The 6,294-nt window shown below is 36.5% G+C and overlaps 1 pseudogene; it reads left to right on the top strand.

Moving 5' to 3' along the window:
- The first annotated feature begins 2,010 nt into the window (after positions 1-2,010).
- On the top strand, positions 2,011-2,130 carry LOC129890983 (5S ribosomal RNA; annotated as a pseudogene).
- The last annotated feature ends 4,164 nt before the right edge of the window (positions 2,131-6,294 follow it).

Here is a 6,294-nt window from a genome sequence, read left to right as displayed (position 1 = left end):
ACCAAATCTGGGCAGTACCTCCTCTACACTTCATCACCTTTTTTCGAGAAGCTAAAGGAAACACTGGATTTTAGAGTCTGAATGAAAGTTATCGGCCTATGAAATACCTTTCCAAAACATATTAAATCATTCTAAACGAAACTGTACACAAGAAGTTATACCAATATTACTAACAACAGTCCCTTCCAAAAACGGGTTGGTTAATTAGTTCTTAACATTTTCTCCTTCAACTTTCTCTTATTTCTTTCCAAGTGTAAACTGCAACCATGGTTCCGTAGACATCCTAAGACACATGTATACACCCCCACATGGTTGAAAAACATTGTAGATAATTAATTCACGGAGGAAAATTGAAGAACTCACCTTTAATTCTTCAAAAACGTTGCTGCCTTGTTCCTTTTGGTTCTTCACGTTTTTTCCTCTCATTTGGCTGATGTTTTTGGATGAAAAATAAGTTAAGAGTCAGCCAACATGTATATATACACCTCCTTAAGAGGTGGCACGTGGCAGCCCCCTAGGGTGACACGTGGCAGCCTCATAGGGTGACACCTCATCCAAGCTTCCAACACAAAACTGCCACGTGGCAGCGTGGGGTCCATCCCAAGTAGGTGAGTCACCTGCTTGCTTGTCACCTGCTTGCTTCACTTTCGTAAGTTCGGAAACTAGTTTTTGCTCCCTCTCGTAGGTTCGTAATCTCGTCTTATTTTAAGAGCCTATGTAACCCATGCTACCCAAGCTTGGTACGTACTCCGATAGCTTAAGTGTGTAAGACTTCCAAGTTAGTAGCTTACGTAGATAAATCGAGTCCTACGACCCATTACTTGGCCTCCAATTCCTTCCAGACTCTTATGATTTCATCTCCAACCTTCTCTAGTATGGGGTATCACATTCTCCCTTCCTTAGAGCCGTTTGATAGTGTCGTAGCGTATCCGGCTCACATGATAATGTCCAAGGAACATATGAGAAATTCCGAGTTTAAAAAGGGTGGGGTGTAACATCCTTCCCCCCTTTAGAACATTCGTCCCCGAATGTTAGACAAAACTTCTCTTAGAACCTTATACAAATCGTAGGGAGATTCTTTGCTATTTTCTTAACACATACTTCCATACCAATACTTCATATACATGTTTCAGGAATCGGGGTTACCTATAAACATCAGTTACAGGTGCAAATACTTGTATTTCATGTTCTCTTCAGTTCCCCGATCATCCTCTTTCTGGTTTTGGTTTTTCTATCGTATCTTGACGGAAGACACGTCTTTATTCTACAATCTTTCAATTCGCCGATCTAGGATGGCGGTAGGTTTTTCCTCACTGGATTCCATCTCCTGGACCTCACCTATGGCATATACCCTGGGTTTCTCATCAGTATCTTTGTGAAGCATTCTTATCTGATGGATTGGGTGTATAGTTTCCAAATGAGGTGGTAAGCTCAACTTACCAGCCAGGTTGCCCACCTTATGAGCAACTTGATACAGTCTAACATATTCTGGGTTAAGTTTCCTTTTCTAGGTGACCCTGCTATGAACATCCAATCATCAGTTTGAACTCTGTATGTCGATGTCGATTATCTGTATATCATTCCTGCTGACTCTGGGCTTTTCGTCAATAGCTTGCTTAATCATGTTGGGGCCTTTTTAGCTTAGTCTTTCTAACATCTACCCATCCAATAGGGGACTTACACGTCTTACTCTACCATTCTTGTACGGAGTCATTGGGATACCAGAGTGGTAGCCATTATGGTAGGTAATCTTAATAAGGGGTAGACAATCGTCTCGGTTACTCTTAAAGCCAATCGTATAATAGATCTCATAGTCGTTCTGTGCTTTTCCTATCATGATCTTGTATAATTCTGAAGGAATTTTGGCATTTGAGTGTGTCGTTAGTTAGCAATTAGCTAATCCTTCTTGTTTTTCTTAAGCCCTTGTTACAGTTTCCTTAATGTATCTTATAATACCCTGGGTACATAATCTCATAGCATTTCTCCGTCGCTAGTTCAAATTCTTCCATCTCGTGTGATCATACCAGCACTTACACATTAATTTCCATCAGAATTTCGAAGTTAAGCATGCTGGGGCGAGAGTAATACTGGGATGGGTGACCTCCCTGGGAAGTCTTCGTGTTGCGTTTAATTGTAATTCTTGCCATAATGTGTGGGGCACTCAACTTAGCTCCAGATTTACCTCAGTGTTGTCTCGCGAGTTTTTATATTTTGCCCTGTCCTTTCGTTTGTTATCTTACATCTAGTATCGACGTAGACCTTTAGCTCCACGATCCTTTATTCACTTAGTGTTCTCCTTATTTTCTACCACAGGAGGCTTTCTATTCCTTTTTCTTTGGTTATTTATCTATCGCAACATCATTTGCGACTAACTCTATAACCAACATTTTGGCTTTTGGTCTAGCATATTGTCGTTATCCTTTGTAGTATCTCTTGAATTATTCGATATCCTTTCATTGGTACATTCTTCTGTTTTTATACGCAGCCTCCTTCTAGTGTTATGTTGTTCAGGGTCTCGTCACAAACTTCTTAACGCTACCTTATGTAGCATTTCGGCTTCCATCCAATTATTGGTAACTTCCGAACCTTTCCAACTTGGTTTAGCAAGATATCTTATCGAAGTTTAGACGTCTATCTCACATTTATTGCTATATCAATTGCCTCCTCCTACCTTTGCCATTTTCTCATTAACTTCCCCCTTTAGAGGGTACTCGTACTTTCCTCTATTTGAACATGTAGTCGTTCCAATTTTAATTAGGCAGTACTAGTATTATGACGATAACTATTCCATATTTTCTCGAAGTTGTTGTTTTGTCCCAACCTATATCTTCTTCTTCTTGGGGCGAATAGAAGTTGCGTCATTTGTTCCTTAAGTTTTCCCTCCTCGTCCCTTAAGGATTCCACTATTTTTGGGGCGACGTTGTGTACACGCGTTATTTCTTTGTATCTTAAGCCTCATGCTCTTACTGCGTTCTCAATGCAGGCCTTTAACTTAGGCAACGCGTACTAAGTGTGTCTTACTAGTGGTTCCAATTTATCCCTGCATAATCGTATCACACTGTTCAGTTCTTACTTACATATCCCCCTTTTAACTCCTATATATATTTGGTTCCTGACATCTCTTTGAGGTGCTTCTACTAGAAGTTTTTTCCCCAATTAGTCGGTGGCAAATTATAAACTATTATCGTAGATCATTTTCCAACCATTGTTGGAAGAAATCAGAACCTCTTAAACATCACAGTACTTCTTCTAATACTTGACCTACCTGGTCTCCTTCTGAGTTTATCCTCAAGTTATGAACAACTCATCTAATTTACAATTAGGAGTTGAGGGCTTGGTATTTTTTTCAAAAAGAGTGAAACTCATTCGCGGGACATCTTATCCTTCACCCTAAGCCCTCTGTTTATATTTCTATAGTACAAATACGGCTGGAGATACCGTAGTCTGAACTGTACTACTTAAATAAGCTTTTGTTCCTCTGAAATAAAATTCTTCAAGTGGAAAGGGTGCCCCTTATCGACCACCTAAAGGGTACCTCTTAAAGCTTTAGTTGAACACAGTAGGGGTACTTGGAAGTGGAGGTATAGCCCAAGACATTGAGATTTCTACTTGGAAGTGGAAAAATGTATATATGCATTTCATAATAGGTTTGCCTCGTACCAAGAAGAAAAATGGTTCCATCTGGGTTGTTATGGATTGGATGACCAAGTTGGTTCATTTCGTACCGGTCAAGACTTCCTATGGTGAAGAAGATTATGCTAAGTTGTATGTTCGAGAATTGGTAAGACTTAACGGTGTGCCTTTTTCCATCATATTGAATCGAGGTACATAATTTACTTTGCACTTTTGGAAGTCATTTTAAAAGGGTCTCGGTACAAAGGTTAAGTTAAGCCCACATTTTATCCTAAAACCGACGGTCAAGCCGAAAGAATGATCCAAACTTTAGAGGATATGTTAAGGACATGTGTTATTGATTTTAAAGGAAGTAAGGATGAACATTTGACATTGATTGAGTTTGCCTATAATAATAGTTATCACTCTAGCATCCAAATGGCTCCTTTCAAATCATTGTATGTGTCACGACCCAAGCCTAGGGCCTAGACATGACATGACGAATGAGGAACCCTAAAGTACCTCAAATAAGCCTCTTAGCATTATTTTAGCCTTTTATAGGTAATGACAATAAATAAAAAAGCAGAAATCATAATAGTAAATCTTCAACTTACATATGTCCAACAATACCTTTAACTTTTAGATTTAACGGGGCTAAGACAAGTCCCTAGCTCACCCACAATAATAATAGAAATAAATGTCATAGTAAGTGTCTAAAGATCTCAACATATCATAAGCTACAAAGATAAAGGAGTATTATTCCCGGAATATGGAAACTCACCAAAAATAGTCTTCAAACAAAATCTCAACTAGCCACGTGAAGGAGAACGAGGAGGAGCACCGGTCCCTACATGGTGATATCATGTAGGCAAAAGAGCATGCGTTAGTACTTTGAATGTACAAAGTATGTAAGCATACATGAACATTAAGGAAACATTAAAACATTTATGTAATATGAAACATAATGCAATGTAGACATAATCAATCATATAGATATCCCTTAAAACATTCATTTTGTGGAAAAATGACCATAACTAACATTTAAGACCATGCGAGCTGTTACATTGAATCCAACATAACCCCCTATATTGGTCGGAGAGACTACTTTCCGGGTAGAACTCCGTCAACTTTATTCATTTCTATAACTTTAACTTTAAGGACTTTCATGGATCCATTATCCTAAGCCCACAAGGGCTCTTTTGTTGGCACATAGTTAATGAGACAAGGGGTTGCTACTAGTATTTTCTTACCGAATCCCACCTCAATTCCCAATTCGGTGCTAAGGCACTCCCACGAAATAGTTTAGTACTTCAAAATAGTCATAGTATATAGCTTGAGAATTCAAAACATCATATTCGGTAGAATAGCTCATTAAAATATTTGGTAATTTAAATATGCAAGAATTATCCCGATAGCATAAAGAATCCATCATTCATAGCATTTCATCATTCTTTTATTTTATAAGAATCCTTTTTTATCATAGACATTGCTTTCATAAATATTCATTTGGAGTAAAAGCTTTTAAGTAAAACTTCATTGAAAACATAGTAAAACTAGGTGGGTTCAAATTACTTCAACTTGCAAACATGTATGTAAATAAATACTTTGAAATCCATTAATTAAAAGTCATGCTTTAAAAACCAACCATGAATTTCAAGAACCTTTAAAGAGATAAATAGAAAAATTACTTGCAAACCATCAATTCATACATATGAAATCATGTTGCATCAAAATAGACCAATAATTATTAGTTTAACCATGATTCATGCTATTAAGTAAAAATAAGAATTATTCATAAGAAATATTACTTGAAATCAAGATATTTAATTGAAAGAGTTTTTTGACTACATGGATGGAAGAACCAATGGATAAACACCCACATAATTTAGACTAAAAATTTAAAGAAAATAAACATAATTTATCATATAATCAAAATACTTTAGGAATAAGAGTGGAATGAATACTCTCATTGAAGTCTTACATACCTGAAATTCGAAGCGTTACTCATAATCAAAGAATTTAACAAACACTCTTGAATCCTAGACTTTTCTCCTCGCCGGAGCGTTTTGTGTACTACCCGGAGTATATGAATCACCTGAATAGTATTTCTACACTACTAAGAACTAAAACTATAATTTGAGAATGAGTAAAGAAGTGTATAAAGAGAAAAGTTGCTTAAGAAAGCTTGATGAACAAAATGATGAAATAAGGTTGGTATTTATAGGTGTGAAAAAGGGACCTAATATTAAATAAATAATGATAAAGAAAAATTTGAAAATTTAATATAAGTTTGTGATGTCATGGGTAATGTCAAATGGAGGACTATTGATATCATGGGTGATGTCAAATGAATCTATATCTTTCTGTGGTTCGTTAGATGAACCTTCTTTTAACGGAATACCCTTTTTTGGAGCTGCATCTGAAAAAGATAACTTTCTCATTAGGATTTGGTGTCTTCATATGAATTGTTTCTCTAGAAGTCTACTTTTATGTCGTTTATTAATCAAACGATTTAGAGCATCCTATAGTAATATATGATTTTTCTTCTACAAATACTTCATTTTTTCACAACACCATGTGTTGCAATAATTAATTTATTTGAACTAATTACCTCCGAAACATAAAATATGGTCTTCATAAAAGTTATAGATAATGATGTTTGGGTTATTCATAAATGTGAAT

Source organism: Solanum dulcamara, chromosome 5 (genome assembly GCF_947179165.1).
Source record: "Solanum dulcamara chromosome 5, daSolDulc1.2, whole genome shotgun sequence".
Classification (NCBI taxonomy): domain Eukaryota; kingdom Viridiplantae; phylum Streptophyta; class Magnoliopsida; order Solanales; family Solanaceae; genus Solanum; species Solanum dulcamara.
The sequence above is the reverse complement of the archived record's forward strand: the minus strand, read 5'-3'. Positions and strand labels throughout refer to the sequence as shown.